The sequence below is a fragment of the Pleurodeles waltl genome, chromosome 9 (assembly GCF_031143425.1).
Source record: "Pleurodeles waltl isolate 20211129_DDA chromosome 9, aPleWal1.hap1.20221129, whole genome shotgun sequence".
Lineage (NCBI taxonomy): Eukaryota > Metazoa > Chordata > Amphibia > Caudata > Salamandridae > Pleurodeles > Pleurodeles waltl.
Genome location: NC_090448.1, coordinates 386,788,247 through 386,800,376, shown reverse-complemented (window position 1 = coordinate 386,800,376; position 12,130 = coordinate 386,788,247). Strand labels below are relative to the sequence as shown.

The window sequence follows — 12,130 nt, the reverse complement described above, 5'->3', positions numbered from 1 at the left end:
TTAAAACCTTTTACAAATTTGTTTCAAGAGAAACGTGGCATGGCCCACAGAACCAATATTGAGAAATTATTATTTTGTGTAATTACTTTAATTAAATAAGTTATCAAAATAAAAGTGTTAAACAGCCTAGCTGTACCACTTTGAAAAGTACATGTAACCTTTTGATGCTGAGTATGAGGGAGGACAGAGGATTTGTGTTGCATGGAAAGTGACAAGGCATCCTTGTTCCTGCATGCATCTTACTCATTTCATATCCTCTTCAGTCTCTGCCGATTGCTGTGAGGATAAGTTGTTGTTTCCCAGCAGTAGTTCTCATCTCGTCTATCTCAGTTGTCTAATCAGGCCAAGGGGGACCCTCCATGCTTGGCCCCTCCAGTGATCCACTCGCTGATGCACCTTCCCACGCGGCTCAGCTTCTTCTGAAGTAGCTGCAGAAAGTGCTGTCAGCATAGAGGATAAAAATCCACCCAAATGACAACAGCAAGCAGTTCTGACGACAGCTCTCAGGTGCCATTAGAGACTGGACATGTCCATTCGTTTCCTGTGACTAACCTCGTAAGACACCAGTGATTCCCATCCTTTCCTGCAGGTCGCCCCAGCACCCATTTGATACATTTGTCATAACACTGAGCAGCTTAGAATTCACATTTGTCACTTGCCTAAAGATCGCATTGATAAAATGCTCAAGTGTTTTATTTTTATATACGGTCATTCATATTGCCTTTAAAACCGCTCTCCGATTATGGAAGTAACATAGCAGTTTAATTGCGTATTTTCTTGCCTCCTGTCTCTCTATTCTGTAATTTTTGACATAAATTCGGCTTCACTCACTCATTTTGGCAAGATTTACGCTGGTGACCTCTTTTCCCCCAGACTGAATGTAGGTTGCTAAGCACAGTCTTAAGGCACTTACCCTCGGTGAACCGTGATCTTTAAGGAAACGTTTATAACTTCCGATTAGTATATGGTTACTCTGCGTGAGGTGTGCTCTGACTGGGGACCCCACTGAACTGCAACTACACTGTTCTTCGATACTTCGGTGCAGTGCTACTTTGGAAAAAAGATTCTTGTGCGTTATTCACACTCATGACAAATTCTGCCGGGAGAAGAAATATGCTCTGAATTCAGGGGTGCGGTGCTTTTCTACAGGATCCGCAGAGAGCACGGTCTTACCCGACTTTCTCATATATAGACCCTTCTATTGCTGTCTCTGTGTTGCATGCCTGCCTTAAAATGCCACACTTCTTTAAATACGGTCTGTTTGCTCAGCTGTATACATTCTGTATATTTGTTTTTATGGTTAATATGGCTAGCCAAAATAAACATTAAGAATGAATGATGGCACTGACTTCCAAACAGCAGCCGGGTTCGTGCACAGAAGTAGTATGCATGATAACAAACTTCAAAAAGCTATGCGTGACAAGGCAGAGTAAAAATACTCGGGAGAAGCTTCTGTTTTGAAATTCTAAGTTAAACACCCTAAATCCCCAGGTTCAGGAAAATTCCCTTCACAACTAGGGGCACCTCTCCCATGCCACTCATTTTCAGAGTTTTCAAGAAGATAAAGTGGGAACTTTAATAGTAACCCTTACTGATCCACACTGAGCTTGGGTGTTGTCTGAAAACCTCCCACAGATGTTTAGGAAAAAAAAAAAAAAAACCTTGCAAGTTAGTCTTCCACAAGAAACCAGCTTGCCAAGTATGGGACCATCCATTAGTTGCCTTGCCTACTTGTAAATTTCCATTATTGATGAGGCCTTCATGAACCAAGTCCTTGGCAGCACCAACCAAACCTGTGTCGAATACCGAGTCATCATCAAGGGTGTTCACATCAGTGACCTATCCAGCAGACAGGCATTCAAGCCTCCGCCTACTCAGATGGCACCAATGACAGGATGGTGTGCAAGAACCTTGTTAATGATGGAGAAAGAAGCAGAGATTTTCATATTGGAAATGTTAAAAACCATCTCTCCAATTGAGGGACCGGTGGATCTGTTTCTGGTGGAACACCCATGAGAGGCATTAAGATTTCTTGCCTTAAGCTCACCCGGATAGTGATGCACCAAATTATGCATACAGGCATATTTTCTCCAGGACCAGGTGATTCATATTGGTAGTCTTTTACAATCTGGAATGTTCTGTTTTCCACACTTGCTCACAGTTTCGGGTGACCCCTTCAAAACTTCTGAGCCATTTGTAGAGAATTTGGGTGAAATTAATAAAACATTTTTGTAGAGCCTGCCCCCCCCCCGCCCCCCAGCCAGACAATATCGTTCCTGCTGTAAGCTAAAATGGGAGAGGTGACAAATCAATATCCTGCCTTCCAAAGGTCTAGCCTTCCCATGTCCCCCACCCCTTTTCAGGAGGGAGATGTAGAAACTTGTGAGGGTGAACTAAATCAAAACATACTGATGTGGAGGATGCAGACATGGAACGGAATTACTATATTGTAATGGATGAGGGGCCATATACAGGGAGTGCAGAATTATTAGGCAAATGAGTATTTTGACCACATCATCCTCTTTATGCATGTTGTCTTACTCCAAGCTGTATAGGCTCGAAAGCCTACTACCAATTAAGCATATTAGGTGATGTGCATCTCTGTAATGAGAAGGGGTGTGGTCTAATGACATCAACACCCTATATCAGGTGTGCATAATTATTAGGCAACTTCCTTTCCTTTGGCAAAATGGGTCAAAAGAAGGACTTGACAGGCTCAGAAAAGTCAAAAATAATGAGATATCTTGCAGAGGGATGCAGCACTCTTAAAATTGCAAAGCTTCTGAAGCGTGATCATCGAACAATCAAGCGTTTCATTCAAAATAGTCAACAGGGTCGCAAGAAGCGTGTGGAAAAACCAAGGCGCAAAATAACTGCCCATGAACTGAGAAAAGTCAAGCGTGCAGCTGCCACGATGCCACTTGCCACCAGTTTGGCCATATTTCAGAGCTGCAACATCACTGGAGTGCCCAAAAGCACAAGGTGTGCAATACTCAGAGACATGGCCAAGGTAAGAAAGGCTGAAAGACGACCACCACTGAACAAGACACACAAGCTGAAACGTCAAGACTGGGCCAAGAAATATCTCAAGACTGATTTTCCAAGGTTTTATGGACTGATGAAATGAGAGTGAGTCTTGATGGGCCAGATGGATGGGCCCGTGGCTGGATTGGTAAAGGGCAGAGCGCTCCAGTCCGACTCAGACGCCAGCAAGGTGGAGGTGGAGTACTGGTTTGGGCTGGTATCATCAAAGATGAGCTTGTGGGGCCTTTTCGGGTTGTGGATGGAGTCAAGCTCAACTCCCAGTCCTACTGCCAGTTCCTGGAAGACACCTTCTTCAAGCAGTGGTACAGGAAGAAGTCTGCATCCTTCAAGAAAAACATGATTTTCAATCAGGACAATGCTCCATCACACGCATCCAAGTACTCCACAGCGTGGCTGGCAAGAAAGGGTATAAAAGAAGGAAATCTAATGACATGGCCTCCTTGTTCACCTGATCTGAACCCAATTGAGAACCTGTGGTCCATCATCAAATGTGAGATTTACAAGGAGGGAAAACAGTACACCTCTCTGAACAGTGTCTGGGAGGCTGTGGTTGCTGCTGCACGCAATGTTGATGGTGAACAGATCAAAACACTGACAGAATCCATGGATGGCAGGCTTTTGAGTGTCCTTGCAAAGAAAGGTGGCTATATTGGTCACTGATTTGTTTTTGTTTTGTTTTTGAATGTCAGAAATGTATATTTGTGAATGTTGAGATGTTATATTGGTTTCACTGGTAATAATAAATAATTGAAATGGGTACATATTTGTTTTTTGTTAAGTTGCCTAATAATTATGCACAGTAATAGTCACCTGCACACACAGATATCCCCCTAACATAGCTAAAACTGAAAAACAAACTAAAAACTACTTCCAAAAATATTCAGCTTTGATATTAATGAGTTTTTTGGGTTCATTGAGAACATGGTTGTTGTTCAATAATAAAATTAATCCTCAAAAATACAACTTGCCTAATAATTCTGCACTCCCTGTATACTCCTAACAATCATGTCAAACCAGAAGGCAACAGGTTCAAGTTAAAAGCTGGTGAAAATTGGAAGTGCTTTTGACGAACAGTTCTTAGAAGACCATGAACTATGTCCCCCTCTTGAAAAGTGCCAGGGAGGTGGTCATAATCCTAATGAAATACCTGCTATCAGCCCTATTATATGTGAGCTGTTTCAGAAGAAACACAAGCTGCCAAAATGGTAACAAAGGACCAGTGAAACCCTATTTCATTTACTTCGGTGGTTGGATCCAAGCCCCAACCTACTGTTCCAATCACAAATAGTCACAAGCATCTAGATGCATCTGAAAAGTAGGTTACCACTAAATGCAGTATGTTAGACAAATGTGTGTCACTAGTCAAGAGGAAGGAAGTGATTGATGTTCTCTTCAAAGAGGCAATGGCCTCTTGTTTAAGACACCTGGGGGAATACTGCTGATATTAGCCTAAGCAAAATTGGGTTACACATCATCGTGTCTGTACCAAGGATGGCTCACGGCACTGAAGTGCAGGCCAGTCTCTTGAATATGTCGTTCACTGTAGACCTGTGTGGACTTACAGGTAGATGAGCAATGAAATCCATAAAATCGGATACTGGGAGGCTTATTCTAATTCCTGCTCAAATCTCAATGCCATTTACGCCTAAATTGAGGTTGTAGCCGGTTCATTAATGATGCACCTTGGGTTTTTGTGCACATTGGAGGAGGGAATAGGCACTCAATGAACCTTCAAACAAAACTCAAAATAAAGAGAGAGGTGGGCCAGGAGCCGAAAAGGTTCAGTAGCCTGGCTCTGTAAATAATTAATCACAAATGAAGGGATACTGTGACTAACAGAGAAGATCCTAGAAGGCTACAAATTCACGCAGGTCAAACAGTAGGGAAACTATTCCCTTAATTTTTGGTGCCACACATCCCAAAAGGGATGTCATGCTTCATCATCGGGCTGCTCCTCGTAGGACTGGCGCTGCAATATCCTACAGGCCCCACAAAGGGTCATTTTAGCAAAGATCCTTTTATTAGACACCATATTGTAAAGCCTCTAAGTGTGAAGAAGTAGGTCAAATGTGTAGAACTAAGTGTAAGTGAAAGGAGAAGTAAATAACTCGAACCGTCTAGGGGTTACCCAAAAAATCATTTAATTACACAGTACTCCTGGCGGGATGAAAAAGCCTCCAAAAAGGCATTGCGGGCCACTTTGGGAAGGTAATGAACCCACTTGGCCATAAAAATCAAAAGTGAGTATAGGTTGACAATGTTTCGTGCCTGGCGGTCCAAGAAAATCGGCTCCACAGCACTTCTTCAGGACCACAAGTGAATAAGAGTTCTCCAGTTGGAAACCACAAATGTCAACGGGGTGGTACAATAAAGGTTACTACTGCAAGTGTAACAAGTGACCTCTATTTTAATGTTCTAGCTTAGAAAATTAAACTAATTTGATAGTACCATTTAGAAACGTCTGCCATGTGTGAATGTCCAGCCCTGTAGAAAGTAATGACAAGGCATCGCAAATGGACGACCTACCCTAACCTACTGTTTGACCGGAGTGAGTGTGTAGCCTTTTAGAATCTTCTCTGTTTGGAACAGTATCCCATCCCTTCATTTGTGATTACCCAATTAACCTTAACCGTAACTTGCAACTGTAGGGTAATTTGACATCTCTTAAATGTTTTACTGCACTAAGCACCAAATGGATAAATGTCTGCTCCCAAAATATTGGTCTCGAACTGCGACCAGTAAAGATTTTTTGGAACTAGCCTATTTGCCAATTGAGCGATTCTCAAAAATTCGAGTCCTAGTGGGTTGTAATCCAATTTACCGCATGAATATTAATGAGGGAGGTAGCAAATTATGACTCATTACAATTGGATGCCGTCACACGGATGCAGGCCTGCTGAGCAGGTAACTGTGATCACATTTCAATTAGACCATCTTAAAAAAAAATATATATATATAAATAATACTATCCATTTTCTTTTGAAGGAAACTGTACTACTTTTAAAAAAAATAAAAAAGATGCTTTTTCTAGTGAACCATTGCCTGCTCCCAAGGAAACTTTCATTTACATTTTTTTTTTTTTTTTTTTTTTTAACATTAATAGTGAGGAATGCATCATCAGAAGGCCATTTCCTTTTGCGAATAGGTTACCACCCAAACATTGGCAGTCTGTAACTTTTCAATGGTTTAACACCACTATTTCAGTCCTGAACCATTGATAATATATGGATAAGAACAAGTATTCAGAAAAAATGTTTAGGACATGCCCCTTCCAAATAGCAATTCCTTATCTATTTCTGAACCAATTTTATGAGGAGGTAAAAGATTACGGACTCCTTAAATAGGTTTAGTAGATTGACTGCTAAAAGCAGTTTTCTGATCACAAACTCCAAATCTGAGTGTTGTGCTTAGAGTGAGCCAATGAAATGGCAAGATTCCTTAGCTCACCCAAAGAAAGAGAAATGATATCTTTTGGAGATGTGTAGGTGACAGAAGAGAAGAAAGTTGTGTGTGACTTGACAGAGTGTAAATATTCAGTATTGGTGTCTGTTTTGACATTCTAAGTTAAACATACTAAAACTCCAGGTTTGGGAAATGTGCCTTCATACCCAGTGGTACCTCTCCCAGACCACTAATTTTTGGCGCTTTCAAGAAAATAAAGTCTAAAACTTTAACAGTAACCCTTATTAATCCACACCGAGCCAAGGGTGTCGTACAAAAGCCTCCCACAGATGTACAGTAAAAAGCCTTGCCAGTTAGTCTCCCACAAGGAACCTGCTCCATAAATATAGGACCGTCCATCAGTGGTCTGTCTTACTTGTACATTTTCATTATTGATGAGGCCTTCATAAATCAAGTGCTTGGTAACACCAACCAGACGTGTCGATTACCAAGTCATCATCATCAAGGGTGTTCCTACTATACAATCAAATATCGGAGTGGTTATCCAAAATGCAGCCAGAGTGCACAGAACACCAGGGGCTGAATCTGGTACAAATGCTGGCCTATCACGAAGCTAGCGTGACTCGAAGGTTATGTCCTTTTGCTCTCAGGTACGAGGACTGCTCTCTAATAGTCATCAAGGGTGACAAAAATGCTTCAGACTAGTAGGTGCCTCTGTAGTACATTCAGGTCACACTTTGGAATTTATATTGAAAGAAAAGTGCCCTCCCACACCCCTCCCCACCACCACGGTGGTCCCAGAGAAACAGCTAGAGAAGGAGGAACTAATCAAGCAGTGGAGGAGCTGGATAGAAAGTCCACAAGTACTAGAGAAATCAGGAAAAGAGGATACTTAAGCTACTTTCTGATTTAAAAAAAATAAAAAAATAAATCATAATAATAAAAAATATATATATATATATATATGACAGGAGGATTGAGGCCGGATCTGAAACTAAGATCCATCATCCAAAGCCTCAAATACAGGCTGTACAGCGGGTAACACCTTATTTCTAATAGGAGAATTATCAGCTGCAGTGGATCACGAGCAGGGGTTGGAATGGTCCAGGAATGTTGGATTCATGTCATACTTTTAGGATATCCACATGAGAGAGTTTCCCTGGAAATAAAACGAAACTCTGGGAGTCAATGAAATGATTGGTACTTGTATTCAGCCAACATCTGATGCTGTTGTACTTGGTTTCGTGCAGACACCCCATCTGTACAAAACTGGTCCCGTGATGACAGTAGTCTTGGCGAGGTTGTTAATAGCATGGAGCTGGTTGGAAAAAGAGCTCCCCACCCCGAGGGAGTGGTGGTAGTTCTGTGATATCTCGAGCCTCGAGATGGAGGATCTGCAAGCAACGGAGGAAGCTGAGGCATCCCTGGGAACCAGAGGCAAAACATCTTCTATCCTCAGGGTGGATTGATTAGCAGTAATGGTGTCCAAGATGAGATTTAAAAAATGGCATACTTTCCCTACTGTCTCATGTTCGATCTACTTCACACCTTTTATATATGTCACTTCTATGCTGTATGTCATGAATTTGTTCAATGGTATGAAATTTAGGGTGCGAATACAGTCCCTGGTATAAAAAAGTAATGAAAAAATTAAAAACAACAAAACTCTTTGACATTGTCAGGGGTGTACAATAGCCTTATTGCCTGCTGCTGAGGGTTATACCAGTTGTTACAGGCCCTGGCCCTGGGTTATAGGCCAGGGCTGCAGGTGCGGGCGTGGAACGAGGGTGAGGGCCTTTAACAGCTGGTATTGCCCGAGGCAGAAAGACTGGAAGGCTATTAGAACATTCTGCCCAATAAAGGTAGAATGTTCTAAATTAAAAAAGGAAGAGACGTGAAGACAAACATTGGAATGTTGGCGCTCCGGCTTATGCCAGCCATTGTAAGCCAAGCCCGGAGCTACTCCACGGTTTCAGCGGAGCTCTCAGCATTCCAATGCTCTTATATACATTTGTCATAAATCGTAGTTCTCCTGGGCCTAAGTTAGACAACTGTTATCTAGATGATGCATATCACGATCCACCAAAAACACAAACAAGTTAATTTCATGGTGCATGGCCAGAGGTGCCTGAGGTTTGGTGTGAAGTTTATATACAGAGAATTTGTATAAATTGCCTGGCTCTGACGGTGCCAACCTCCACACACTGAGTCACCACTAGTGTATCACTGCTTGGAAGACTGGTTATTGAGAGCCTTGCCCATTTAGGGGGCGGTGGTTCTGTCACCTGTCTACATACCCTAGTCTTCCCTGCTAGCAGCAAGTGAATGTACAGATGAGACCACGACTGAGGACAGAGGTGCAGATAAGTAACGTGTTCTCCTCCTCTGCATTAAGTGAGGGACCGATTAATTGTGTACAGTACAAGTTAATAATAAAACAGCCTCCGCCTTTGGCTGTTGCAACATTGAACCGCTGAATCTTTCATTAGCTCAGGAGTTAGCCAGCATTCAAAGGCAGAGTTGCAGGCAGGCGATAAAAGTGTTTGATGTTGATTTATAGCAGCTACCTTGCTAATAGTACAAAGGGAAGCGGTACCTCCACTTGGTTTTCAAAGGAATGTTTCTGGACCTCGTCATCTGCTTTTAATTTATTGAAGAGAATACGCCAGAAAGGCTGTTTTAGTTATATAGGAGTTCATAATGTCTTACGGGACATATGCGGCAAGCCCTGTCTGCCACGTGCAAGAGGGCACCCTGAGGTGACGTCCACTTGGTTAGTGTTTCTGAGCGACCTGACATTTCCCTAAATTTTCGAACCTTTTCTATGTCTGCTGTTTAAAAAAAAAAAAACATTTAGGCAGTTAGTGACATGACGTTTTCAAATTGAAAGATCTAGAAAAAAAAATGTGACAAGATAAAGGATGGTAGGCTAATCTGCCCATGCCCGTTTCCTGCCTAAAGTTTTCGTGCAAAACGGATATGGTTATCCATGCGTAACTTAACCCGGCAGTTCCGTGGTTCTAGGCGCCATTAAAGAAATGTACTATTTTTATCCAACGCTGCTTTTGCCCATGCAGCGCTTTTTTTTCTTCTTTTTTGTACCATTACACTCTCATTTTCACATCGCGTGTCGAAATTTGAGTCTTTATTTTTTTCTTTAATCATAGCATCCGTTACCTCACTGTCCCTCCTTTGTGTTGATGTTTCAAATCTCGAGGCCCTCCTTATTGAGACTGTGCTGTTAACTATGCACCACCTTAGAGACTTAGGGGGTGCATAGTTAACAGCACAGTCTCAATAAGGAGGGCCTCGAGATTTGAAACATCTAAATATCTCTTCACTTGGTGTTCTGTGAAGGACCCGAACACTGAATTTATGCTGGTCCTGAAACTCAATAAGTATCTTCCTTAAGCAGTGTGCCCTCCAGATGGCTCCTCAGACGTTCCGGTAACTCGATTTGATCATGCAATAGAACAATTAGCTACTTCCAATAATGCCTTCATTCAGCAGATCTTGGTGATTACGTCTGTTTCCTCGTGAATTCTATATTCATTTCCCATATGAGTGTGGTGATTCTATAGGTTTATTTATACAAATGGGTCTTTTCTTTTCCCTGCTCTTATTTCTTTTACAGTTGTCTTTCTTTGACAGCGCTCCATGCAAGTAATACAATGACAGTGCTTCTTAACTCATCTCGGGGTCTTTCTGTACAAAGGCATCTATCAAGGGTACTTGTAAAAGTTTGTGGCTTCTGTCCTCCAAACCTTCTCGCTTTCCCGACTCACCTTCTACCTCACATTCTCTTCACCACCATTGTATTGATGACATCAAAGGTGGCTGAGCGCTGTCTGATTTGAGACTGTTCTGCACAACAACACTCCTGCAGAGACCTCCTTAGTACAGACACATACAGAAATACGTTTTGAGACCTGCAACCTTTATATAGAAAGCAACCCAGGGCTGTAATAAAGAGTTCTCAGACTTAATAGCACATCAAATTCAGCAGTGTACCAGCATGCCCCCTGTTGTGACCATTCCTCCTTTACAAGCAGTAGGAGGTGTAAACCTCACAGGTTTGCAGTTTCATCTTGAAAAAGTCTAAGTGAAGAGGCTAGGTTCCTCCATGCGCTCACTAACAAAAGCAGATTAACTTAGAAAAGCCTGCCAGTATGAGCAAGCAGGTAAGGCCGTATCAGGATCAAGACTGGTCCTCTCTGTCACGTCCTTGACACATGTCTAACCCATCGACTTCTCATCTGCTGGGCTAGGCTTGCGCTTCCCTTTAGGCCAAATGGTGTTAGAGTTCATTACAATTTATTGGCTACTCTTCTCAGTGGTTATGTACACTTGGCCTATGGCACCACCATCCTTGTTCGCTTGTGCCCTGCTGTTCAGGAGAGAATCGCAATCAAACAATTGAAGAAACTGTAGTCTTCTAAGCCATTCATCATCTGGACGACCTTAGCCCTCCAGGCACAATCTTCATTCAGTACACTGTCAGTCATCTACGATACTCGGAAACAGGAAAGCTGTAGACATCAGGGGGTACACAGTTACAGAGGCCAAGACCAATACGCAGAACAACCATATGGACAGACTCTTGAGCTATCTGCCATTTAATTCTGCAGCACTGTCTTAGTTGTCAATTGAGACCTTTCCAGTTTATATTGGGTGATAATTGAAGCACACATGCATGCACGCTTTACTACTCCCTCCACCTCCAAGCCGTCAGAGTTACTCCTCTGGTGTGTAATAGCTTTGCTAAATAAACCTACGCACTCTCTTGATTTCCCTACTTATTTTGCTGTAATTATTACACCCCTGAAGCAAGAAAACAAAACATCATTGGGTATTTGACAAGTTGGCCCACCACAGATCCTTTAGTACTCCCAATTATTTTGATGTTCAATAATTAAGAGGTTAAAATAGCTGAGGAATATTATCATTGTATTCATTGTTGCTGGTGCAGTTTCCCTTAACCTAGTACCCAGGATGTTGGCTCTGCAAGACTGCAAAAGAGAGAATTTATGTTCCATGTTGTGCGTATCGTGTAGAGGACTCTGAGGCACACAGACAATTGACCACACGTTTTATATACTTGATAAAGGGTACATATATAATTAGGAATCCTGTTCACCCTGCAATTTATGCCTAAATGGATTGCAGAGAAAAATATACATTTTTGAACTTGGATCCTTATTTAGTGCATACATTATAGTGAGTTCTTGTTGATAAGTTACTTGTAGCATATTTCACGTTAATTACTACTGTAATATCAGTAATTGCTTGGGTGCCGAGACATAAAAGTACTCTGATTGTGAAGTATGTTGAAACTCGGTTTATAAATTGCATCCAACACTGACATTTTCAAGTGAAAGTTAATATTGTTACTTCTATAGCGCAGGCAGTAAATGGTTATAGGAGAAATGCTTGACTTAATCTCAGCAACTGGTAATTTGGAGCTGTATGCCGCCCATCCTTAATTTTTTGGCCATCATGCCACTCTGACCAGAGGCCAGCCTTATGCAGATCAGACCTGGTCCTGCTCCAATAGTAAACTGCTATCTTCCAGACAAGGCCCTCTCCAGAGGGAAACACGAGCAACGCCATACTGCTTTTGGCCTATTTAGGTCTTCGCAGTAAATTAGAACATTGGAATGCTGGAAGCTCCATTGAAAACAAT

General features: G+C 42.0%; 1 protein-coding gene across 4 annotated transcripts in view; it reads left to right on the top strand.

Annotated features, from left to right (window-relative positions):
* DAAM1 (dishevelled associated activator of morphogenesis 1) overlaps nucleotides 1–12,130 on the top strand; it is a 633,974-nt gene that overhangs the window by 308,188 nt on the left and 313,656 nt on the right. The window lies entirely within an intron of this gene.